This window comes from Acomys minous, assembly GCF_964271855.1.
Source record: "Acomys minous genome assembly, chromosome: 3".
NCBI classification, from domain to species: Eukaryota; Metazoa; Chordata; class Mammalia; order Rodentia; family Muridae; genus Acomys; species Acomys minous.
In genome coordinates this window covers 147,567,559-147,595,056 of record NC_140485.1, presented here as the reverse complement: position 1 = coordinate 147,595,056, position 27,498 = coordinate 147,567,559, and the positions used below count along the sequence as shown (strand labels likewise).

The following is a 27,498-nucleotide window of genomic DNA, read 5'->3' as shown; positions in this document are numbered from 1 at the left end:
AAGTCTAAGGGCATTTTCTTTCTTTTATTTTCTTTTTTTCATTTTTAATTAATTACTCATAAAGCATGGCCCAGCTCATTGTGCCATATCTGGGCAAATGGTCCTAAGTGTAATGAAAAAGTGACTTCAGCAAGCAATGCCAACAAAGCAAGTAAACTGTTCTTCCATAGTTTTGGCTCCATTTCCTGCATCCATCCATGTTACTGTTATGATTTACCTCAGTAATAGACTGTTATCGGCAAGATGTTAACTCAATAATCCATTTCCTCCCTGAGTAGCTTTTAAAAAATGTTTTGACACAACACTAGAAGGCAAACTGAGATATCCTATCTATCTTTACTTGTTTCTCCCTTTTATTATCTCCCTCTCTCCTTAATCATTATCAGAATTCACTTTGAATCTAGGTGTATGTACTATTGACCATTATGATAGGCAGATTTGGGCTCAGGGGTCCCGCTCAAACTAAGGCACCAGCCAAGGACAATATAGGCGGTAAACCTTAAACCCCTACCCAGATCTAGCCAATGGACAGAACACTCTCCACAGTAGAGTGGAGAGTGGGATATTACTTTCTCACATACTCTGGTGCCTCACCTTTGACCATGTCCCCTGGACGGGGAGACCTGGTGGCAATCAGAGGAAGGACAGCAGGTTACCAAGAAGAGACTTGATACCCTATGAGCATATACAAGGGGAGGTAATCCCCCTCAGGAACAGTCATAGGGGAGGGGAATAAGGGGAAAATGGGAGGGAGGGAAGAATGGGAGGAAACAAGGGATGAGATAACTATTGAGATGTAACAAGAATAAATTAATAAAGGAGAAAAAATGAAAAAAAAAAGAGTAGAGCATATAAAGGATACAAAGGGGAAACATCATAATAATAAACTTCCAGAAAAACTTTTGGGCATGACACACAATTTGGCCTTCTAATGACTGTTTCACTGTAATTCTTTCTGTAGATCAACTGGCTATTTTATAAATCAAAATAATTGACTTTCATTTACTGTCAGTGTGAAATAGATCAGGAATTAAATGGTTATGAAATATTTTCCATTTTGGTTAATAGGATGTGTGTGGAGTGTAAAGAGAGTATGAATATAGCCAAAGCCCAGGGAAGGCACTTTCTAATAGCAAAAGTTACAGTAAACAAGAAGACTGTGAACTGAAACATAAATTATGCATGAGGAATGTGGGCTTATATGAAATCATTGACTCAGTATTGCACATCTCTTATAGTGGTACTGATGCACATCATGTGACACTTCATAATTTATTTTCAGCTATAATTTTTTATTATCAATGGGATATACTTTCATAAACAATATGACTTATTGCTTGGCACCATGGATTCTAGCTCACTTACACAATATTATATGAAGACCATTTATGGCAGCAACTTTGGATTGCCACATGATATTATCAGCACATTTATGGTTCCCAGTGATGGAACAATAGGTGATGGACCTTTTAATCTTGGAAATTAACAACATGTACACAGTATCATGAAAAATCATGCATTACAGATGGAATAAAAGACATTACAATGGCATATTTTTTTTCCAGGATAATATTGACACTGTCATTCTGGCCCAATACATCCATCATTTAAAAATTTACATATTTTGTATCAGGAATAGGACACCTGGGAACCATCCCCTTGATGACTTACTGAAATGAACCTTCCTGACAATTTTGTTCAAGTTAGCCAAATCTCTGGTGATTTGTATGTGTAAGAGCACAACTCACATATCTGTAGACTTCTTAATAAGCTGTTATAAACCAGTGCAGGTGTCAGTGTCACTGTGTAAAAATCTAAGGCATGATGGCTCCTGTTCATTTGCTAGGCCTCCTTCTGAGACTCCTTTTGTTCTTGCTCCCCGGTGAGAAAGGATGGCAGCATGGAATCACATAGCCCATAGTTACCAGTGATGCCTGATTTTTAAGGTAATTTCTAATGTATCATAATTTACAGAATACATTGGTTGTATGTTTTCAACTTCAGATGCTGAAGGAGCTATACAGATGACACAATCCATCGTCGCTGTCTGCACCACTGGGAGATGAATCATCACCAACTGTCATGCCTGTCAGAGCATTAGTAATTACTTAAAATAGTACCAGCAAAATGCAGGAAATGTTCCTAAGCTTCTGATATGCCACACACCACTTGGAAGGTAGAGTCTCACTGAGGTTCTATGGAGGTGGATCGGGGACAAATTATACTCTCAGCATCAGCAGATTGAAACCTGGGTATATTGCAACATAGTCCTCTCAACTGTATGATGAGCTTCCTCACACAATGATAGAGGTCACGTCAAAAATCCCCAAAGGATACAAAATTTTCTGGTTGGAAGCCTAGCTGTGATTCTGTGTATTTCCATCTGGTAATAGTATTTTTCCTATTCACCCAGATACTGAAAATCATTGTGAAATTTTAATAGAAGCAGACATGCCATTTCATTATTGTTCTTAACTCTTCTCTGCTTTGGTAGCAAAAACTGAAATCATTGCCATCTGATTTTATTGCTTAACATTAGTTTAGAAGTCAGCAGTAGCATCTGTGTAAAAAGAAGCTTGATAGAAAGCCATCTGCCTTCTCAGAATTTTCAACAGGAAGACATTGGTGTATTAGTGAAAATGAATTTTTAATGATTGCTGCATGTAAATATCATTTCTTCTTTTGATGATAATTGCATCTACTTTCACTTCCCTCACCATCACCAATTATTTGTGATCACTCTTCTAAGATAACCACTTTTTTCCCTACAGTTTCCTCAATTAGGAACACTGTTATGATACTTGAGTTCAAAATGTACAAATATCTGTTCAAAGATGCATGGCCTGGTTTCAAAGTAAGGACTAGAAAAATCACCAGGGCTGTGTTATAGAGAGTTAAGAGCATCAGAAAAACAACATAAAGGTTCATGAGCTTTCCTGAGGTGGGGGCAACAGGCTTTGGAAGCTCTGTGCCCATGGCTACCTGAGTAAATAAGCATTTATATCTAGTATTTACTTCCTTGAAGTAAAAATGTCACTTATTAGTCATGATTGCATTTCCATAAAAGAAATATGATTAAAAACAGTTTTAACAGGAAAAGATTTAATGTTAGTAGGTGATGGCACATGCCTTTAATTCCAGCATTCTGGAGACAAAGGCAGGCAGATATATGAGTTTGAGGTCAGCCTACTTGAGGGTGACGGGGTGGGGGTGGAGGAGGGAGAGTCAGAGACAGACAGACAGACAGAGATAGAAAACAGACAGAGATAGAAAGACAGAGAGACAGACAGATACAGAGAGAACATGGGATCCAAGACTGTAGTGGATGTAAACATATTTTTGTTGTGATCCCAAGAGTGTGATGTAAAACAGACTTGTGAGAGGAGGTGTGATGTTTTCCCACTGGAAAGGGAGCTGCTTCTTGTGGAAGCATGATCTTTGCCAGTTGATAAACAACCTGAAATGGACTCTGAGAAGAGATAGATATGAGACTTGGTTTTTGGCTTTTGCATCACTTCACATCACTTGGCTGTTCAGAGCTTTGCTTTGAGTCACTCCTGGAAAGAAAGACTCCAGTGACTGCTTTGAGGTCCCAGGTTCTTACTGCTGAAGTTGTGGTGGCTTCTGCTGAATTACTGGTTTGCTATTTAATGAGTCTTATGTAATCTTGATGATGAAGGGTAGACTCTCCGCAGGGAACTGATACTAAAAATAGGTCTGCTTCTCTTGTACCTATTACCATTCTTTCTTTCTAATCTTGGGTTTGCAAGTTAGAAGAGAGGAAGAGGTATTAAAGAACCCAAAATAAAGTATTTTTTAAAAAAGATCAAAGCCTAGACAGGACAGTCAAGGCCCTCTCTGAAAAAAGAAAGAAAGAAAAAAGGAAATCTTTATTTGAATAAGATTTTCAGCAGTTCAAAATCCAACATAAGCAGAAAGGTTTGTTTCATCTCCCCCACCTCCATCAATATCACCATGGCCCCAGAAGCAGAGACCAAGAACAGAAATGATCATATATAATATGTGCTCAAGAACCTATCTCAACTCACTACTTTCTCAGCTAAGACTTATGCAAAAGTTTCTAGGATCATCTTTCCCTTGTTTTATTTCTATTTCTGTAAATAATACCATGACTAAAAGCAACTTGGAGAGCAAAGAAGTTATTTCAGTTCATAGTTTACACTCAATTATGAAGAAAATTCAGGGCAGGAACTCAGCGGCTGAAGCCAAGATTTCTAAACTTGCCCTCTTGTACCACCCTGGACCACCTGTCCACTAATATGAAACATAGTGCTTTGAGCCTTCTTACACCTGCTCTTAATCAAGACATTCCCCTGTAGGCTCTCCGTCCAGCCAAGCTGATGGAGGTAACTCCTCATTTATAACATCCTTTTCCAGATGACTGTAGTTTGCATCAAGTTGACAAGAATAAAGCAAAAAGAAAAACAAAACAAAACAATAAAAACAAACAAACCAACAAACCATATAAGCAAACACTAACTATCCAACACAGTTCCAAGATAGAACTTAAACCCAAAAGTAAGTATTAAAACTGTAATCCTATGAGACATTTCAACTACAAAACACCATATTTCACAAAACACCAAAATTCACAGGTGGTTATTGAGCAACCCATTCCTTGTGTCCAAGTAATCACTACTTTAATGACTGCAAGACATTCATTTTGCTATATGATACACAATTGCTAAATTTGATAATAGTAGTGGCATGGCTTATGGTTCAGTAAAGGAGCTTTCACATAATAAGCCCTCAGAAATGAGGGCATGTCCCACGAAAGACTTCACTTACCAGGAAACAGAGACAGAGGAGAGGACATTCTAGTGGGACTCTAGATGTGAGATTCATGAGAGAAAGGCAAAGTAGAAGGACCCAGAGGGTCCTAGGAGCCTACAAGTAGAACATTATGATAGGCAGATTTGGGCACAGGGGTCCCACTCAAACTAGGCACCAGACAAGGACAATACTGGCGGTAAACCTTAAACCCCTACCCAGATCTAGACAATGGACAGAACACTCTCCACAGTAAAGTGGAGAGTGGGATATTACGTTCTCACACACTCTGGTGCCTCACCTCTGACCATGTCCCCTGGATGGGGAGACCTGATGGCACTCAGAGGAAGGACAGCAGGTTACCAAGAAGAGACTTGATACCCTATGATCATATAGAGGGGGAGGTAATCCCCCTCAGGAACTGTCATAGGGGAGGGGAATAAGGGGAAAATGGGAGGGAGGGAAGAATGGGAGGATACAAGGGATGGGATAACCATTGAGATGTAACAAGAATAAATTAATAATAAAAAAAAATGGAAAAAGAAAAAAAAAAAGAAAGTGGCTGAAGATTAGGGATCCATTAGGGGAAGTTAAAGTTTTAAAAATAAATAATGTATTCAAACAATTTACCAGTAGCTAGAGAGATGACTTAGTGGTTAAGAGCAACTACTGTTCTTGCAGAGGACCCGAGTTGGTTCCCAGAACCTATGTCATGACTCACAAACATCTGTACCTCCAGTTTCATGTAATCTAAACTTCCTCTGCCTCCATATGCGTTAGACAAATGCACGCTGTACCTACATGCAGGCAAATAATCACAAAATAAAATCAATGTAAGTTTTAATTAAGTGTTATATTTACAATGACATAACATTTTTTAAAAGCTGGAGAGGAAATACTTTAAAGGGGGTAGCTTTAAAAAAGATTAAGAGGGATAAAGACTTCAGGAGAGGGTTGCCATGGTGATGCCCCTCCCAAAAAAGAGTGTTCAGAGAAATGCCTCAAAGCGGATATCTGAGTTTTATAAATTTTAAGTTGTTAACAGAAAGTTGTAGGTCATGTGACTTTGTCTAACATGGAATACTTTGTAAAGGCCATTCACAGCCCTAGTTTGGTCATAAGTTCTCTTGAAATTGTAAAGCCACAGAACAACATGGCTTCTTAACTCTGTTCTTGGGGGACGATTGCATGGAGGTGTGGAGTGTAGGGGCTGGGGGTTGGGGGGTGTGGCAGCCTTATTTTAGGGTGTGGGATCTGACTTCCTAAGACTGACTAGAGACTTATTCTAACACTACCTGGCACTATAACTCTTATAAATCAGCCACAAAAACTATTATGATGAAGAAAACCATATATTTCCTGTCATATCTGTGCAGCTGAGCCTAAGACAGAAGAATGCTAACCACATAGAAAGGACCTCTTGCAGAACATTTCTACCCAAACTTCCCAGTGAACTTCTAAGACTGTCAGTACCTAAAAATATTAGACGGTAGGAATGTTGGGAGAGGCAGCTAGAGAATTTAAGCCTCTATATATGCTGAGCAGAGTGATATAAACCATGAGCTGTATTGCTGTGGAAGGTAACTAATAATATTACTGAAAATAGCAAGTTGCAATGCTTTTACACTCCTAGATGCTGATGATGAGATCAAAATTTATGCCAAATCCATTGCTATGGAGACTCATTTGGTTCTAAATTATAACTGAATATGTATGAAGTAGAACAGAAGTTTAGGAGCTTTTTATAATATATGCTGATGCCAGTATACTTACTTGCTAACACTTCAATACCTGCACAAGTGATAATGACAGTATCTTTGAAAGATGCAGGGGTTGAAGGGTGCTTGGGCTATATCAATCTCCATCAACAGAAGACACAGCCAGCAGTATCCTTCAAGCCACTGTGCTCCAGAGCATTTCTCTCTGTTCGTCTACTCCAAATCTCCACACGTCCATGTCTGGTGCCTTCAAAATGCTACATGCTACATTTCTAAGACTTTCTTAGTTAATCCATCAATTGGATTTTTACGTAAATTCTAGACTGAGTTTATCAACTTTATACACTCCTTCAAGATTATTAGTTACATTACACTGAGCTCATGTGCCAACTTGAAGAAAAAATATACATTGAAAAGTGGGTGTTGTAAAGAGGCCATTGGTGCTATTCATTACTTCTCACAGCAAAATTCTGCTTCTGCAAGGACTGCAAGAAGATGCATGTTGTACCTTTCTATACAACTAGAAACTACTAGAAAGTTACATGAAACCTGTGTTTGAAAATTTGTTCAAGTATAAAACAGTACCAAATGCTTGAACATGAAACTGTAATTAATAAAAATATAAAGAAATAAAGAGAGTGGTTCCTTGAGCTGGAGAGGCTGCCCGTGGTTGAGAGGAATTGCTGCACCTGAATAGGACCTGGATTAGATTCTCAGCACCCAAATGACAAACCACAGTTATCTGTGGCTTCAGATCCAGGGATTATAGCACCATCCACTGGCTTTTGAAAGCTCTATACATACATGTTTACTTATGTACATGCATGCAAAACACTCATAACTTTAAAAATATTGTTAAGGTGGTTTACCTTATGAGCACAGATATATTTTCTGTTTGTTTATATGCCCTGTAATGTACAAAGCCAATTCTGACATCCTTAGTGTATGTAGATCTTTTTACAATACATCTCTCCTTTTCCTCCACTCTTCCCACCCTCCCAACTTCCCCTCTTCCTCATATCTCCTGCTCTTCCATTTTCCTTCAGGAAATATCAGGCCTTCCAGGAATATCAACCTAACATGCAATAACAAAATTATATAAGATTAGGTACATATCATCATATTAAGTTTGGACAAAGCAACCCAGTAGTAAGAAAAGGGTCCCATGATCAGAGTAAAGAGTCAGAGACACCCTCATTCACGCTGTTAGGAGTCCTTCAAAATTCCCAAGTGAAACAGTCACAACGTATGGCCCTAGCAGGGAATCTGGAGGTTTTCATGAGCTTCTATGATCCTTGCTTAGTTTTCCTAGAGTCCTTGAATTTTCTGTCTCCTAAAGTCCTTCCACATCTCCCGTCACCCTTTGGGTTCCCTGAGCTCTGCCTAAAGTTTGGCTGTGGATCTCTGAATATGATCATATAAACTGCCAGAGAGAGCTTCTCTGATGAAGATTTGGCTAGGCACTGATCTATTTGTATAGCAGAATATCCTTCGGAATCATTCATTGATTTCTTTCACCTGTTCTGTCTGGTTATATATCTGGGCCAAAGATTGTCTATGTGGAGTTGGCCTTAGGTTCGACAAGTCATTGTTTGGTCACCCCCACCAGCTCTGGGCCACCATTGCCCGATCACATTTTGCAGTCATGACAGGTCATAGGTTAAAGGTTTTGGAGCTGAGTTGATGTCCCAGTCTACTGCTAATAGGTTTGCCTGGTTATAGAAGGTGGTCAGTTCAGGCTCTATATCCCTTGTTACTAGGAAACTTTGATAGGGTCACTCTCATAGATTCCAGGAAGTGCCCTCTGCACTAGGTTTCAACATTGCCCCACAAATGCCCCCATTCCAGTCATCTCTCTCATTAATCTCTCCCTCAGCTCCTCTATCTCCCCACCTGATTCTTGCTGCTACCATCACTACCTGCCCCCATTCTATCCATAAAATAGAATCTTTGTCCACTTCCAATGAAGTTATATGTCACCTCCCTTGAGATCTACTTGTGACTTAGCCTCTCTGAGTCTTTGGATTGTAGCTCAATTATCTTTTACTTAATAGCTAATATCTATTTATATATAGCATGGTTGTCTTTCTGGGTCTGGGTTACCTCACTCAAGATGATCTTTCTTAGTTCCATGTGTTTTGCCTGTAAATTTAATGATGTAATTTTTTAAGCAGCTGAGCAATACACTATTGTGTATTTCCTTTATTCCTTCTGCTGAAATATATCTAGGTTGGCTATCACAGTTAAAGCAGCTATAAAACAGGGTATATGGCTGGATAACAGCTCAGGACATTAGCTGTGTTAGTGCTCCTGTGGCAGGACTCCAGACAGAAACAATTTAAGGGATAAAAGATTAATTTCAGCTCATGGTTTCAGGATACATCAGATCATCATGGTCAGGGAGGCACTAGAATGTAACTTCATTTGCTATAATGTGAGTGTGAGCAGAAGGAGGCTGCTCACATAGCAGTGGTCCACAGTACACAGATAGCTATGCTGGAGCCAAGAGAGGTGAGACATTCAGATGCCTGCCCCAACAACCTACTTCTGCCAGGCGCTTCTAGCCACTCAGCCATCTCTCCAGCACCAAAGCATATTTAAAACAATGCTTCATTTAAAATTTTTTTCATTTTTTATTATTACATTTCTTTTTAAAAACATATACATTTATATTAGTACAAACACAAAAAAAATCATACAGCAGAAAGAACCACGAAAAATAAGGAATCATATAAATGCTATATCATAGCTATCTGTATTTGGCAAAAATAAGTAAACATCTTTCCTATTTTGAGTCTAAAATTCTGAATGAAAATAAATACCTGTCATATCTCATCTCTATTAACTTAGAACACCTATCTAGATCTAAAAACATCTTAACTAATCTTTTTTTCTCTTATATTAATTTATTCTTGTTACATCTCAATGGTTATCCCATCCCTTGTATCCTCCCCTTCTTCCCTCCTTCCCGTTTTCCCCTTATTCCCCTCCCCTATGACTGTTCCTGAGGGGGATTACCTCCCCCTGTATATGTTCATAGTGTATCAAGTCTCTTCTTGGTAACCTGCTGTCCTTCCTCTGAGTGCCACCAGGTCTCCCCCTCCAGGGGACATGGTCAAAGGTGAGGCACCAGAGTATGTGAGAAAGTCATATCCTACTCTCCACTCTACTGTGGAGAGTGTTCTGTCCATTGGCTAGATCTGGGTAGGGGACAATACAGGCGGTAAACCTTAAACACTAATCTTAATGTAAAATGTTTATAACTGGTCTTCAACTCTATCAGACACTTGAGAAGGAACAAAACTTAATTACCTGAGTGAACTAGAAATGCAGGTTAACAGCTTCCAAAGTGAAAAAAATGACAGAGACAGTTTCTTGCCTGAACAGTCACTCAAGACTCTCTATAATGTTGGAGGATTATCTTCAGTCTTTTGGTCCAGTATATCTGACAGACATAGTTGTGAGGGAGGAACTCCCTCTGTCTTGGCAGGATTTGGCCATCTACTCCTCCTGCATCCAAGCTTGCCCATTTTTAAACAGCATTCTGTCTTGACCAAAATGTAGACATTTTGGTCTGCCACAGTTGAAGTCATCTCCATAAGAAGGTTCTTTGATGTTGATCATCTTTTTAAAAGTATGCTGGGTGTTGTCATGAGTTAACTTGTTTTGTTGTCATGGAATCTTTAGAATAATAAAACATATTTAACTGCCATATTCTGTACATGTCTGAGGCTTTTAAAGACCTTATTTAACTATTTTACCTTATATATTTATAGAGTCATATCTACCTGTTAGACCTAGTATATTTAATAATGTGATTAAAAACCCAGACCTAGCCAATAGGTCTCTCTCTCTCTCTCTCTCTCTTTCTCTCTCTCTCTCTCTCTCTCTCTCTCTCTCTGTCTCTCTCTCTCTCTCTCTCTCTCTCTCTCTCTGTGTGTGTGTGTGTGTGAAAAATAATCTTAGATTTGAATTCTATACCCGTGTATCAAAATTACACTTATTTTGCATCATTATACAAAATTCTCTACCAATGAATTAAAAATAACCTTCTTTGTGAGTAACAAAGCCTTGAGTTAAGAAATAGGTTCAGTCATCTACCTTTTGTCTATCCTCCATGTATATTTCTCTATCCCCCTTTCTTTCTTTTCATCACCTATCTCCTTACCTTTGAAAGAAAGATAAAGGAAAAGAGAGACATCCCTTAGCCCAACCTAGTTTTCTCTCTGTATAAGACCAATAATAACTTACAACCAACTCCCTATAATCAATGACTTCATAAATTCAAATCTGTATTCAACTTCACATAGTGGGATTCAAAGTCATATTATTTGTTTTGTTCAATAATTTATGACACTTGTAAGCTGGCCAGTGAATATAGTGGACTGAGGAATCCTGTGTGGGATGCTGCCAATATCTGAGAGCATCATAATCCACCATTTGAATTTTAAGACAATGCAGAGAATTATCATATGGCAGCCTTCACTTCTTGATACATGTCCTCTAGCTTTTGTGAAAAAATCAAAATCCTTTCTATTGTCAGCTTCTCTTAGTGATATTTACCTGCCTTTTTAGTGCCTGTGCTTTGAAGCAAATTTTCTGTATTTAAATAATGTGCATTAGAATGTGCACAGTAGTATCCATTTTTCTGTTTGATTCCTAGCAGGAATAAAACTCAGACTTCTCAGAGGGAATGACTGTATCCTCTTTTAAGGCATCAAGGCATCATAACTCTGTATTGCTGGAGAAGAAGATTAAGGAAGATGCTACTTTACAGAGAGGAACGTTTAGTGTCTTCTACCAAACAAATGACTCTCCATGAGCTTTGCTAAAAGTCGTTTGACATCTGAGAGACAGTTTCTGTGGGTGACTCATGAGGAGTAGCAGCTGGGGCAGTTCAGACACTTACTTCTTCTTCAGGGTTTATGTTATGACTTTTATCACTGTGGGAGGATCATTACTATGCTGTTGACAGTAATAGGTTCCAATATCATCAATCTCCAGGTTGCTAATGGTGAGAGTGAAATCTGTTCCATACCCACTACCATCGAATCTTGATGGGACCCCATCTTCCAAGCTGTTTGCACCATATATCAGGAGCTTAGGAGGTTTCCCTGCTTTCTGCTGATACCACGCTAAATAACTCTCAATGTCCTCACTTGCCCGGCATTTGATGATGACTCTGTCTCCCAGAGATGCAGACAGGGAGGATGGAGACTGGGTCATCTGGACGTCACATCTGGCACCTAGGCATGGAGATATGATAAATACCCATATAGTTACCATGACAAGATAGGAGCTCCCCCAAATGCCAGTCAACACTAATCAGAGTATACCTGGAAGCCAGAGCAACAGAAGTCCAAGAAACTGAACAGGGGACCTCATGTCTATACTGAGTCCTGACTGCAGTGACAAATGCACAATGTGTGACTTGTATATGAAGAAGTGCTCAGGGCCATGCAGTGAATGCATGCAAATCATTGGGAAACAGTTAGTGCTGGGCACAGGTGCAAGGCTCACTCATCACTGCACTTGGCACAAATTCAAGAGTCCCCAGATGCTCCAGGTCAGACCACACTTTTCTCACCAGAATATGTGTGGTTTTTAAAGTTCTAAAATTGTAGATGACATTTCTAATGTGTATAATCTCTAACTTGAATAATATATTTCAAAGATATATTGGGGGTATTTAAAAGAATCCCTTTCTTTCTAAAAAGATACAACAAAGAAAGAACTACTAAATATTAAACACACTGAAATAATTCTTGGTTAAGAAAAGTAGTATGTGTCTACTTGTGAATGATTTGTTAGTTTACAGTATACATTTCTTAACATTAAAAGATGACTTTATCAGGACCATTTGTAATAAACGAAATTGTAAGATTTTGCAGCTTTAATCATATTTTTAAATGTTTATTTTATTATAATTTATTCACATTACATCCTGATTGTTATCCCTTCACTTTTATCTTCTCATTCCCACCCTTCCTCCCTCTTCTGCCTCTTCCCCTCCGCTAGACTTCTGATCAGGGATGATCTCCTATCTCAACTGTGTGGCCACAGCCTATTAGGTCTCATCAGGACAACCAGCATCCCCTTCCTCTGAGTGCTTGCTAGGCTGTCTTGCCAAAGGGAACTGACCAAACCATAGGCACGAGAGTAAATGTCAGAGGTTCAGCAGCAGTCTCCTGCCCAACCACGTGGAGAATCAGCTGCCCATCAGCAACATATAAGCAGGGAATCGTGGATCTCTGCATGCATTGTACTTGGTTGGTACATCAGTTTGTCTAGGTCCCACTGTGTCCAGATCGTAGGCCTTGACGGTCTCCATGTGGACCTCCTGCTCCCACACTGAACTTCCATACCCCACACTACCCTACACCTCTCTGTAGTCTACCTAGAGTCCAGCTTCTAGTCCCAGTATCTGTCTTGATCCCCAATTCCTCTCAGAGGAGATCTTTTTGGGGGTACTATTAGGACTCCACACCAAGTATGCACATAAAACACCATGATCCTAACAATCTTGTCACTTGGAAACCTGACTCTAGTACTGCTACTACTACTACTACTGCTACTATTACTACTACTACTACTATTGCTGCTGCTGCTACTGCTGCTGCTGCTGCTACTACTACTACTGCTACTGCTACTGCTGCTGCTGCTGCTGCTGCTGCTGCTGCTGGTGGTGGTGGTGGTGGTGATGATTCTCTTCTTCTTCTTCTTCTTCTTCTTCTTCTTCTTCTTCTTCTTCTTCTTCTTCTTCTTCTTCTTCTTCTTCTTCTTCTTCTTCTTCTTCCTCATGTGTGTGATGGAGATTATTGGTATGTGTAAGTTTATATATATATATACACACACACACACACACTTTGAGAAGTGGTTTTCCTTTATCATTGTAATCTGGAGACCAAACGAGTTATGAAATTAGTGTGAGGAAGCACTTTATCTTCTGAGTTATCTCAGAGCCCTAAATATCCTCCCCATATATATTCACTCTGTCTCTCCTGTCTTTGGGGAGCTCTGATTAACACAATCCCTTTTAATAGGTGTTCATGATATTTTTTTTCATCTACTGATTTAAAGAGCTGCAAACTATTACAACACTACTGCCTTTTTATTAATATAAAATCTGCCAGTGTGTCTTCAATGGTTGTTTATGGATTATCTACTTTTTGTAAAAATAAAATCATGATTGCAGTATAAAGAAGTGAGCATGCATTTTAGAACTAACCCTAGTTAGTTGTGGATCAATTTCCTGGAAAAGAAGTATAGATGAATATGATAGACCTCTGGATTTAAACATAAAAGGTTTTCTTCTAGAATCACAATATTGTTCTATAAAATACTATTTCTACATCCTTTAAAAGATATTTGTCATTATTGCCCTCTGAACTAAAGTTTGCCCTTTGAAACTATGCCTGGATTGTATTGAACACAAAATCTTGGTTCCAGCATGGTTTCCAGAGAATCAGCTATTTCTAAGGACATTTGATATCATAACCATTTACTGAATAGTTGAACAGTAATTTGAAACTGGACATAAAGACTTAAGACATTACTATGCAAATCCTCAAGTTCTGACCTCAGACACTGAGTGTATTGTGTACATAGCGTAGAGCAGAGAAGCTGGACTGCATTTAACGCACTCTGCCTTGTGTGTCAGCGATAAGCCAAATACCCACTCATATGCAAATAAGTCTAATTTGGTGACTTTTATTTCTTATGATTTAAATACTTTAATGATATCTCCATTAATTGCAACATATTTTCTATTTAGGCTATATTGTATCATGCATAAAGAAGAATATGTCCTGAAATCATTATGTAAAATAAGACATTGTGCTATGTCAGCTGAATAGACCGTAGTTATCATTTTTCTATAATTTTTATCTAAAAAGGTTTTGGTGTATGCGCAAATCCATGTTTCCTTCTGCACTCGTTGAGTATCAATTCATGTTTGTGTGAGTGTTGTAGCGGAGACAGCCATTGCAATAAAGGTTAGGCTAAGGAGACTTGGTTGCGGGGGACCAGCCCTAGCACTTCTAGGTGTTGTGAGGGTCCTTGTAGCAGAGATGAATGGGAGAGAAGCAAAATCAACCCTAGAATTAGATGCTCAATGCAAGCTGACAAGCAGTGTTCTCAGTAGCTTCTAGCAAGCAGGGATACAAGCAAGCAAGCACACCACAGAACACAAACCTCAGTTCTTAGGTTTTTAGGGAAGTAATATCATACAATTTTTAAGGAAGTAAAGTCAGTTAATTCACATGATAGTTGCATGAAACTCTGCAGATTTTCAACTTCATCTAAATTTCAGGAAACAGAAGGAAGTTCTATGTCTGTGCCCCACCCACTAACCCCCCAAAAGAAGCACGTCATTTTACCTCTTATTAACTTCAGTGTTTGAATTTTTCAGCCAGCTTTGTTCTTGGCTGAAGGGCACAACATTTGTAGTTTACTTTGAACTAGACATTAACCACTAGGCATTAGAACTCTTGGGCTATTTTTTGTATAGAAATACTAGACATTGCTTCAACTTGTGGTTTATTTCTCAAGCTCAGCTTGAGGCCTAGCTGGGCATCTTTTATAGAATCCTTGAGTATAGCAAAATGTAGCTGCATCCTTTAAACTTTAATATATTTTTAAAAATCCTATTTTCCCCTTATTATGACAATTCCAAGGTCTGCTCTCTCTGGCAGCTAATCTTTCTATAAAGGTCAAGTCATTAACCCAAGCTCCTTTGCCCACCATTCCACTCTCAGTTTATGCCTTCCTCAGAATCCACCCAAGCCTTTTCTTAAAAGTTACAATGCATAGGTATTTTTCCTTTTGTCTATTCAAAGGTTGAACCTCAGAAATTTGTTTACTCAATGCCTCATGCTCCTCATATGCCATTTGTAAATAAGAAACCATTAAACATTTAGTAAGGAACAATTTCTTGCCTTTTCCCCAAATTAATGTTGCTTCCTCATGAGAGACATTTTATCTTTAAGCATGAATTGCTGGCCAGGTATTATTACTTGATTTTGGCATAACATCTATCTTTCTGTGCTCAATGATTTTTGGAGAACCAAGAACTAGGGAAGGGGTGTATATCAAGATAAGGAAAAAGGGGAGGAGAATGAAAACAACCATTATGAAATTAATAGGTGTCATTGCAACAACTGATGAACTTGGGTGTCAGGTGGTATCAGATCTTTGTCAGGCAGTTCAACTCCTGTCCATTCAGGTTCATATGGAGGATACTTTAAGCTCAGATCCTTGTCAATCAAGTTGCATGGTTTTTACTCCTTGGAGTAAAGTGCCTGGGCATGCCATTGCCAGCACTTGGTTGATTCAAATGTCAAATATTTTAGTGACTATTGTGGGAAAAAGTATTTTAACACATAAGAAATATAATTATATACAGTTTTGCCCTAGGTTTTAGGTTATGCCATAGAATAAGAATAAATCTATTTTAATCCATAGTTATTCCAATGTTATTTTTTTCATGATGTAGTGTGAGAATTGAAATGGAGATGATTCCAGCCTTGTGAAAAAAATATACTAATTTAAAACAATATACATTCAATATTCACTGACAATTTGCACAAATCTCAACATACATAGCATTAAATAGATTATTGAAGCTATAGATCATTCCAGAAAGAAAGATTTCGAGTAGATTAAATCCAAAAATTCTTTAGAATAGCTATGATAAAATTTCTTCACATGGCTACACTCTGTCTTTCTTTGTGTTCCTTCTGTCAGAGAACCTTCAGCCCTGATGACCATAGATCAGGGGGTCACATATGCCTTCATTCCTTCCATATTCAGTGCTCATATCCAGTCAGAAGAGTATATTTTTGTATGTTATGGTAAACCTTTGTTTCCAAAACAAAATGCTGGACAAAATTTGACCTTTGGATAATAATTTGCCAATTCAATGAAGATTATCTTGGTTGCTCCACACCATACATTTTCATGCTCATGGGATATATATCCCTTTATCCATATCTACACCATCAAAATCTAGAAAGTACAAGACAGTAGGCTCAGTGTTGGTAAAGGTGCTACCCAAAAAGCCTAATGATCTATACCTGATCCAGAAGTCACCCTAGTGGATGGAGAGGACAAAATTTTCAGGTTTGCAATGACTTACTATGTCCACACATATCCAGAGATACAAATGTATAAATCAGTAGATGTATTAGTTTTTAAAATCTATAATATAAGGAGGCTTATGTTATAATCACAAATATTTACTGTTGTGATTTAAAATAATAACACTCTCAGTAATCATCAACATAAACATTTTATGGAGCTCTGAAGATGTAAAATAACAGCTAAATGCTGAAGGTTACCAAGACTCTGTGCTGTGAGATGATCCAAATTACACATCTGTTCTTTGAATTTTTCAATTCTATTTTAACCGTAATATGTGTTGAGATTTAATACTAAGGGACAATCTCAACTATGTGCAGCACCTGCTACATTAAATCGGACCAATTAATACAAACATCAGCTCAAAGCAAGAATCTGTCTTCCTATTGTCTTCATACATGTGATGGTCATCAATATGGTTAGATGTCACCTATATTTTAAATCATTTAATGGTATACGAGGACTAACATAGGATTAAACCCATTATTTAGGACGAAATACAGCAACAACTTTATTTTAGTAAAAGAAAATTTCTTAAAAATATCCATTCCCTTCATCATCTAAGACAGTCATTATTTGGTTCTTAAAGCCATTGGATTCTATCATGTGTACTGTGCTTTGAATTTCTCCCTTGGTCTCCATTACCATATACACATTGAAAAATGTAATACACACACACACACACACACACACACACACACACAAAATGTGTACAATTTAGGTTTGACATAAGTAATGAAATATTTGGTCAGTTGAGCTGCTGTATGATATAGAAGCCAGGTGACTCATGCTCCATAATATTGATCTCAGGATAGCATTTTGGAAGAGGGTTCTTTTTCTTTTGATGGTTAAAGTGAAAACAATGAAATTTCAGAATCACCACCTTCCACAGGATGAGAGTGAAACAAGCACAAGTGGCTCTCATGAAAGTGGCCAGAAGACCTAAGGTTATCTTTGGGTGCTAAGTGGTTCAATAACCTAAGAACATGGTTCCCTTCTACCATTATAGTGGCAACTGTCCTTTCTGTTCAGTACCCCATAACTGGAAAGAAGTATTTTCTTGGTACCCCCTATTGGAGAGACTGTCAAAATGATGACAGTTCATTATCCAGGCTCCCCAAAATCTGTGTTCTTAGGTCTAAGTACTTGTAGTTTTATTTTCATCTGTGGCCACAACTCTTTTCTGCGGTACCTCTTATATCTACTACCAATATATCCTTGTAAATTAGACTGTAGAAGCCTGAGGGAAAGCAGCCACAATCACAAAAAAATGTAATTACTTCTTCCAGCTATTCACAGACTTAAACATACACAAGTGCTCAAATATGCTGGTTGGATTTTCTCAGCAAGGCACAAAACTAGAAATATCTGAGGAGAACTTTAGTTAAGGAATTAGTTCCATCAGACTGGAATGTGGGCGAGTGTTTGGGGGCTTTTTCTTGACTATTGATTGATGTGGCAGAGCTCAGCCCACCGCGGACTGTTCCATTCCTGAACAGGTGGTCTTGGGTTATAGTCCATTGTCTTGGCTTCAATTCCCGCTTCTGGACTCCTGCACTGAGTTCCTGCTCTGACTTAACTCAATGATGAATCTTTTTTCTCTCCAAGTTAATGGTCTTATTTTGTGATAGTCATGAAATAACAAAGATGTGAGTTGGGAAAATACAGAAGGACCTGAGGACACTTATGGCTGCAGTGGTGTGGGATAGCGGAAGCTGGGTGCCCCCTGTGTGGTAATCAGATCTCTTCCTCATTCTGCTCTAGCTCCTGCAACCAAACCATTTCCAGCCTTGTCTTTCCCATCTCAGCTACTCTTCTAGAACTTACTGTGACTTTTCATCCACTGACATCCCTCTGGCTCATTTACCCCAGTTTTTTTGTGGTATGTACATGAAGGGACCTGAATTAACTTTAGAACCCCAAATAATCCCCATTTTCTGGCATCATTTGGTTTCTTTAAACATGGCCCTTATCACAAAATTTATGATAGCTTTTTAACACACCTCTCATTAAAATATTTTTCTATTTTATTAATGTAAAAACAATTGTGGAAGGTGACACAGAATAGCTACAACCGTGAGGCAGAGAAGCTTTGCTGGAACTAACTGTGACTCACCTGTGCTGGGTCATGTTTGACCATCACAGATATCAGTTCATTATAGGAAACTTATTGAAGGAACCTAAGCAGAACAAGGAAGATATTTCCAATGCACACTATCAGAAACCCAGTAAAATGAAAAAATGTTTCTTTGGATATTTCCAGTTAAATTCAAAATGGGAAGAGATGTCTGAGATCCCAGCACAGGCAGTGCAGGAAAGGCATGCATGAAAAGGGGAGGAGAGACAGAAAAGGAAAACCACAGCTTTTCTTGTGCTTTTATACTCTTGTGCAAGTAAAATAGAATAATCTCTTTATGCATTTCAAGTTTGTTTCTTCCAGTATTTTCATAATTATGTATTTTCAATATAAGTCCTTATTTTATTATTTTTAGTAAATTGCTTACCATTGCTTAGTTTTACTGACATTTATTTTTAAAATAAGATAAACAAACAAACAATAAATAAATAAGCAAGTAAGCAAACAACAAGTAAAGAGCCTCTCAGGCCAGAGATATTTTTCCCTTGGATAAAAGTGCAGATAAAAAACACTTTTCCCAGAAGCCTTTAAGAGTCACTTCTCCATTTCTACCTTGTTGATGCACAGCCTCACTTACGTCTGCTACACTGTGTACTGGAGACCCTCACCCTGGATTTCTTGTGTTCCTTGTCTTTTCTTATCACTTCTCACTGTAATTATTGAGATTACAGCTGCTAGTTATCACATTCCTCTTATTGTGAGTTCCAAGGTTCAAGTTCAGGTTATTAAGTTAATGTGACAAATGCTTTTATGGGTTGAGACAAATCAGTGGATAGTATCCAACTCTTAAAACGTTGGTTCACATTTTAACCAAATGGTTAAATAGAGAGCATGTTGTTAGACACTAGTGATTACCAAGTTATGGTAATTTTATCATTATACCTGATTTACTACTACAGTGTTTCATATTGCAAGTAAAGTATTGGGGATATGATTAAGACAAATGAAAAATAAAAAACATTTTTTTTGCCAAGCAATTGAACTTAAAGATTTAGACTCTGTTTCCTGTAGAATTTCTCAGTAAAATATTTCCCCCATTCATGGTGTTTTGGCTAATAGTATTTGGCAACACTGTAGAAAACATCTTTCCTATCTTGGTGATGCTAAAATTCTGAGTAAGAATCAATATCTATCATATTTCATCTTTGTCAACTTAAAATATCTATCTAGACCTAAAAACATCTTCACCTCTAAACAACTAAGATTAATTGCAGGACTAAACTATATGGTCTTGAATGTAACATTCATATAATCCCTGATTGTTTTGTGATTCTTCTTGCTTATGTAGTTATTTATTTATGTATAATAATATAAATGCCAAAAAATAAAACAAAATCTTTAGAGAAAAAGAATAGAAAACATCTTCCCCCAGTTTGAACTCAAAGGAGAGATTGTCATCATTCATCTGCATCTGCTGAACCACATGAAGTGGGGATTAAAGAGTGAAAAAGGAAGGACATTCAGTGTGAAGGGTTTTTAAGACAGCATGGATGAGAAGGTGCTTTTTCCTTCTGGGATGTTGGCTGAGTAGGAAGGTCAGCTGAGAGCTTTCTCGGCTTCTCTAAACTAACAGGCTTCACTCCAGCATCTGCCTCCTGGGGCATTTATTGGTAAAATCGAATGGCTGGAATTTGTTTTAAAAAATGAAACAAAACAAAACAAGAACACTTTTCCAGGAGAGAGATTTCTCCATGGATAAAGGTTTAGGTAAAAATACACTTGCCAGGCTTGAAATCTCAGTTTGATCTCTAGAACTTAGTGAAAGTAGACACTGACTCCCACAAACATATACATATGCAGTACATGCAGTCATGTGCACACATATACACAAATAAATGTAAATATAAGTTTATTTTTAAGTGAATACATAGAGACAGAGAGATGGCTAAGTGGTTAAAGGTGCTTACATTCCCAGAAGACCCATGTTTTTGGGTTTCCGGAATCCAGATTTGGTGGCTTACAGCTACAAGGAACACTATAGGCAGGGGAGTCAATGTCCACTGTTGGTTTTTTTCTTTGGACCTGGAGAGAATGAGGAGTGGTTAAGAGGACTGCTTTATTGAAGGAGACCTGAGTCTGATTCTAGGTCCCTACATAGCAACCCACAGTTATCTCTTACTTCAGGTCCAGGGCACCTCTTCTGGCCTTTGTGACTACTAGGTATGTATGTAATGATTTTACAAACATGCAAACAAATATATGTATAAAGTATTTTTTAAAAAGTGTCAAGACAGCCTTGCCAGGGGGAGCTGATCAAAAAGCAAGCCCTAGAATCCATGTCAGAGACTGAATCTTCTCCCCTTATTAGGAGATCCACAAGAAGCCTGGCTGCACATTGGCTACATCTGTGAAGGGGACCTAGGTCAAGGTTATGCACAGCCCTGGTGCTTCAGTCTCCGTAAGCATCTCTAGGCCATGGTTAGTTGGCTCTGTTGGTCTTCTTGTGGAGCTCCTGTCACTTCCAGGTCATTCTATCCCACCTACGTTTACACAAGAGTCCCCTTGCTTCATTAAATGTTTGTCTGTGAGTCTCAGCATTTTTTTCTGATCTGCTGCTGGGTGGATGTTCTCAAGGATAGCTATGTTATGCTCTTGTTTGTAAGCATAGCATAATATTGTTAACAGTGGCAGAAGTTTGTGCTCTCCCATGGGGTGGGACTCAGGATGGGCCATCTTCTCTATCTTTATCCCTCCACATCTTGTAGGCAGTATAAATTTTGGGTTGAAGTTTTTGTGGGTGGGTTGGACAGTCTCTCCCTCCACTGTGAGTCCTGTCTAGTTAGAGGGTGTCCTCTTCAGTCTCCAAGACCCCTGATATTAGAGTCACAACTAGATTCACTCCAATATCCTCCAGGAAGCCTACTTTCCCTTGGTCTCCACTTTGTCATAGAGATGCCCACAGTTTTTCTTCTCTCAGTAGGTCCTCTGTCCTTCTGCCCCAGTTCTCCCCAGGTTTGGTCTCCACCCTCATTCATCAGATAAATGTTAATCAAAATGACTCTGAGATTCTATCATATACCAGATAAAATGGCTATGATCAAAAACTCAAGTGACAGTCCATGCTGGCAAAGATATGGATAAGGTGAAACACTTCTCCATTGTTTGTGGGAGTGCAAACCAACAGAGCCAAATAACTAGGGCCCAGAGGATCTTGCGGAGACTGAAGCACCGACGAAGGACCATACATAGACTGGACCCAGGCTCTCTACACAGATGTAGCTGATGGGCAGATCTGACTTCATATGGATCCTCTTCTAAGAAGCACAGGGTCTGTCTCTGAAAAGGTAGGGGTGCTTCCATTTTCTGAGGAATAGGGAAGAGGGTGAAAGTATGGGTCCAGGAGGAAAGGAGAGAAGGGCCTATGATTGGGATATAAAATTAATACATAAGTAAATAAATAAATTTTAAAACTTAATTAAATTTAAATCTTTATTATTATTTTTTGACTTATGGCTCTCCTATCTCCATTCTTTCTCCTTTTTTGGCAATTGTATGCAAGAACCTACAATGCCAAGAGTGGACATTGGATCTCCTGACTATTGTGTTCCTTGTAGCTGTTAGCCACCAAATCTGGATTCTAGAAACCCAAAAACATGGATGTTCTGGGAATGTAAGCACCTTTAACCACTTAGCCATCTCTCTGTCTCTATGTATTCACTTAAAAACAAACTTATATTTACATTTATTTGTGCTTATGTGTGTGTGACGTTGCCTCAGTATTAAATCTCAACACATATTACAGTTAAAATAGAATTGAAAAATTCAAAGAAGAGAAGTGTAATTTGAATCATCACATGTTACTCATGGCGCAGAGCCTTGGTACCTTTCAGTGTTTATCTGTGATCTCACATCTTCAGAACTCCATAAAATGTTTATGTTCATGATTGTTGAGAATGTTATTATTTTAAATCACAACTGTACATATTTGTGATTATAACATAAGCCTCCTTATATTATGGAGTAAAAAACTGATGTCCACTGATTTATTTATTTGTAACTGTGAATATGGGTGGACATAGTGTGTTGTTGCATACTTGAAAAATTTGTTTGAATGTGTATCATTTCCAATTTCTACATAAACTCAAAGTAATCCAACTTTTATATTCCTGAAAGAGACTCTGAAGTTGATAAACACAGTCTAGAATTCATGTAGAATGTCAATGTGCAGCACAGCTAATTAAATTTTATATCTTCTGACTAGATTGTTTCCTATGGTACAAAATTAGGGTAATTAAGACTATGTGTACTGTAAGTGAACAAATAGGTTGGTAGATGAATGGGACCTCATAAAGAGACAGGAAATATATCTCAGCCATGTAAGATTTCTGTTAAAAAATGAAAGATACAGAATGAAGTATAGATCACTGCTGTTGTATCAGTGTTTTGCTTTGTTTATAGAACTATATTTTATGATATAATGTATTCATCAATATCACCTCTGCAAGCATGTTTAAGAACCCTTCATTCTCTATGATTCATATAGACATACCTGTATTCCACTTTTCACAGTGGGACTTAAAGCCATATGATCAAAGTTTATTATTACTTGATTCTTGTAAGCAGGAGAGTGGACACAAGAACCAGCAGGATACTGTATAAAATGCTGCAGACAGCTGAGAGCCTCAATAAACACTACTGGAATTTCAAAACAGCACAGAGGATCATGCTTGGGCAACCTTCCCTTTCTATGACACTTGTGCTCTAGATTTTGTGAGAAAATAAAAAAACCAAGAATCCTTTCTATTATCAGATTTTCCCTGTAATATTTGTCTACTTTTTAAATACTGGAATTTAGATTTTTTATTTAAACAATGTATGCTTGGAAGGTCCACAGAAACCTCTCCTGTTCTTTATGAGTCCCTCCTGGGAATATAACTCATCACAAGTAATAATTGTGTCATTTGTTAAGGCAGAAAAGACACTGGTACTCTGTATAGATGGAGATGAAGAGAAATAAAGAGAGTTACAGTATATTTAGCCTCTTCTACCAAAACATCTAAGAAACAGTTTTGGTTAGTAACTCATGAGGAAGAGCAGTGAGGCTACCCAGCCTTTCACTTCTGTTTCCACCGGGTTTATGTTATGACTTGTATCACTGTGGGAGGATACTTATCATATTGTTGACAGTAATAATCTGCAATGTCTTCAGGATCTAGGCTGCTGATGGTGAGAGAATAATCTCTCCCAGACCCACTGCCACTGAACCTTGATGGAATGCCATTTTCCAAGTTGGTTGCCAAATTGATCAGGCGCTTAGGAGCTTTCCCTGGTTTCTGCTGGTACCAGTTTAAATAACTGCTTATGCCCTGACTTGCCTGGCAAGTGATGGTGACTGTGTCTCCCAGAGATGCAGACAGGGAAGATGGAGACTGAGTCATCTGGATGTCACATCTGGCACCTAAGAGTGGAGGCATAACAAATACCCACATTGTTAAGCATGATAAGAGAGGACATTCTCTCAAATGCTAGTCTATTCTAAACACAATGCAACAGTGAATTTTCCCCTATAATCCTTTTTACCTGGAAACCAGAGAAACAGGAGCCCAAGGAACTGAGCAAGGGTCTTCATATCCAAGATGAGTCCTGACATCAATGACAACAGCACAGGATGTGACTGGTATATGAAGAAGTCCCAAGGATGTACAGTGGGGGCATGCAAATCACTGGAACTAGTTAGTGATGGGCACAGCTGCAAGGCTTGCTCATTTCAGCAGTTAGCACAGTCCCTATGTCCCCAGATGCCCGAGGTCAGACCACACATATATGCCCAGAGAATGTGTTTCTTTTATTTTTTAAAAACACATTTATTTAGTGTCATGATCAGACTATTACATTTAGCAATCAACACCATGGGTAAAAAACGGTGTACAGCAAAACCCTTTGCTGGGATGCTTTACACTTTCCACAGAACAGAAACTAAAATAGCCTGTTATACAGTTAGTCACACATACAGTAGTTCTCTTTGCATGAGTACTGTCTAAAAGCATGCCTTCTTTGTAGCATCTAGGCCCTGCCACCACTGTGCTTGGCTGAGTTCACAATCTGTTGTAACCTGTAGCTTCCCTATCACTTCTTTGGATCTCCTCTCCTGCTAAGCTTTGCTTTCTGGCTGTAATGTAATTAGAACTTCCTGCTACTGCCATAGCTACTGGGGCTTCTGGAACCTCCATAGCCACCTTGGTTTCATGGTTTAGCAAAGTAGTAGTGTCCACCATCATAAGGGTGAGAGCTCCTGCCTCCAACGTTTCCTCCCTTCATTGGTCTAAAATTTGAAGACTGATTGTAGTAATTACCAAAATCATTGTAGCTCCTGCTACCTCCAAAATTGCTTCCATCATTACCAAATCCATTTTAATTATCTCCACTGTCACTATATCCACTATCACCATGGTTGCCACCAAAGCCACCACAAGCACTGAAGTTTTCTCCTCCCCAACCCAAATTGTCACTGGCAACAAAACCACCTCCACGACCACCACCAAACTTTCTGGAGCCACACTGACCTCTCTGGCTGGACAAGGCACTAACCATCTCTTGCTTTCACAGAGCTTTTCTTATTCACAGTTGTGGCCATTCACAGTATGATATTTTTGAATAACAATCTTATCCACAGAGTCATGGTTATCAAATGTGACAAAAGTAAAGCCCATCTTTTCCCCACTGCCTCTGTCAGATATGATTTCAATTACTTCAGTTTTCTCACACTCTTCAAAACAATCTCATAGGCGATGTTCTTCAGTGTCTTCTTTAATACCTCCAGGAAAACATCTTCTTCAGTTAAGTGAGCACCTGGTCTCTGAGAATCTTCTCTTGACACAGCTCTCTTGGGTTCCACAACTCTTCCATCCACCTTGTGTGGTTTGGCATCCATAGCTGCATCCACTTCCTTCACAGTGGTGTATGTGACAAACTCAAAGCCCATGGATCTCTTGGTGTTTGCACCCCTCATTACCATAAAGTTGATGAGTGTTTTTCATTGCCCAAAATGGCTTCTCAGGCTCTCATCAGGTGTTTTGGAGCTCAGCCCTCAGATGAAGAACTTCCTCAGCTGTTCCAGCTCCTTGGGATACTCTGACTTAGACATGCTCTCTCCATATTTCTTCAATATAGTACTTGAAGTCCTACCAGAGCAATAAGACAACTAAAGGAGATCAAAGGGATACAAATAGGAAAAGAAGGAGTCAAACTATTACTATTTGCAGATGACATGATAATATATATAAGTGACCCTAAAAATTCTACCAAGGAACTCCTGCAGCTGATAAACACCTTCAGCAATGTGGCTGGATACAAAATCAACTAAAAAATATCAGTAGGCCTGTTGTATACAACTGAATTTCTTTTTAAAGTGTTAATATAATAGATGATATTTATAATATATGCAAATTATTTTGAATAATATATTTCAAAGATATACTTGTATAATATAGAAGAATATCATGCTGTCAGTGTATCTATAACAGAGAAGAGTCTATTAGATCTTTGACCCACTCAAATAATTCTGATTGGTTAAAAATATTTATTATGTATTCTCCTTGTGACATGTTTGGAGTATGGAGTAGTCATTACTTTAAATTAAGTGGATAACTTGTCAGGACCATGCTTACTTGATTAAAATGAGTTTTTATGGCTTATTCATACTTACTACAGTACAAAGAAAGTAAATACATGGTATGTACACATATAATGCCTTGAACCCAACAACCTATGTACCCTGAAGTTCTAATCCTCAATAAAGATAGAGGTACTTTCATATTACAGAGGAAATGGGTGCATCATTTTGTCAGCTTGGGATGTTCCGTATTTTTTTATTTTCTGCCTTTTGCTACTATTTCCCAGAGTTTCTCAGCATAAAGGTTTGACTAGTGATGACAGACTTGAATACTATAACAGAAAACACTGCCGCTCAATACATGGCTCTGCTGTGTATTACAAATGATATTTTCACCTTTCACTCTTGAGTAGTAACTAGATAAATGATCCTGATTTAGTCAACAGCCTCCTCATCTGCTTCTCAGTTTCCAAACAAGCTGAGATGCAGGAATGTGTTGGCATCTTTGTAACACAAATATGTCTTTGCATTGGCCATCCAGCATTATTTATCGTTAAGAGAAATAGAATTTATTCAGTCTTCAGACACTTGTCCTGGAGCCAGGGACTCCTTGAGGTCTTTTAGAAACATAATTATGAAAGACTATACGGTATTTCAGTGTGAGAACAACACTGACGATTTTTCAGGGGCCTGGACGTGAGCGATGGGTGGGTGAGAAAAAGAACACTTAGTCATAAAGTAGCTTCTTCAATATACAGGGCATCCTCCCCATTGGGAGTGAAACCCAGCAGCTTTGGGATGGATTAACAGTATATTGGTCTACATGCTTCTTCACTGCACTTTCTTCCTGCTGATATCTAACAGCTATATCTGTGGCTCTCTTATCTTTGAGGCTTAGAGGAGAGTCTTGCTTTCTCGGGATGTAAGGTTCACTCAGGGCACGTTCAGCAGGTGATAACAGAGGATGACAGTTCCTCTTAACCTAAAACAATAAGCAAACCATATTTTGACCAGGCATCTGGGATCTGAATTCTTACCACACCTCCTTTAATGATATATGGAAGTACAAAGGGAATTCCAAAAACACTCAACTTTCCTTTACCAATCGGCCTTAGATTGGGTTACATATTAAATGGTTTAGTTTAGATTATACCTTCTTAAGA

General features: G+C 38.4%; 1 pseudogene and 1 gene segment (V, D, J or C); both read right to left on the bottom strand.

Moving 5' to 3' along the window:
- The window catches only part of LOC311594272 (immunoglobulin kappa variable 2-29-like), a 225,245-nt gene that overhangs the window by 65,446 nt on the left and 132,301 nt on the right, over positions 1-27,498 (bottom strand).
- On the bottom strand, positions 24,851-25,841 carry LOC311594271 (heterogeneous nuclear ribonucleoprotein A1-like; annotated as a pseudogene). Its single transcript has one exon. The product of its transcript is annotated as a heterogeneous nuclear ribonucleoprotein A1-like (transcript).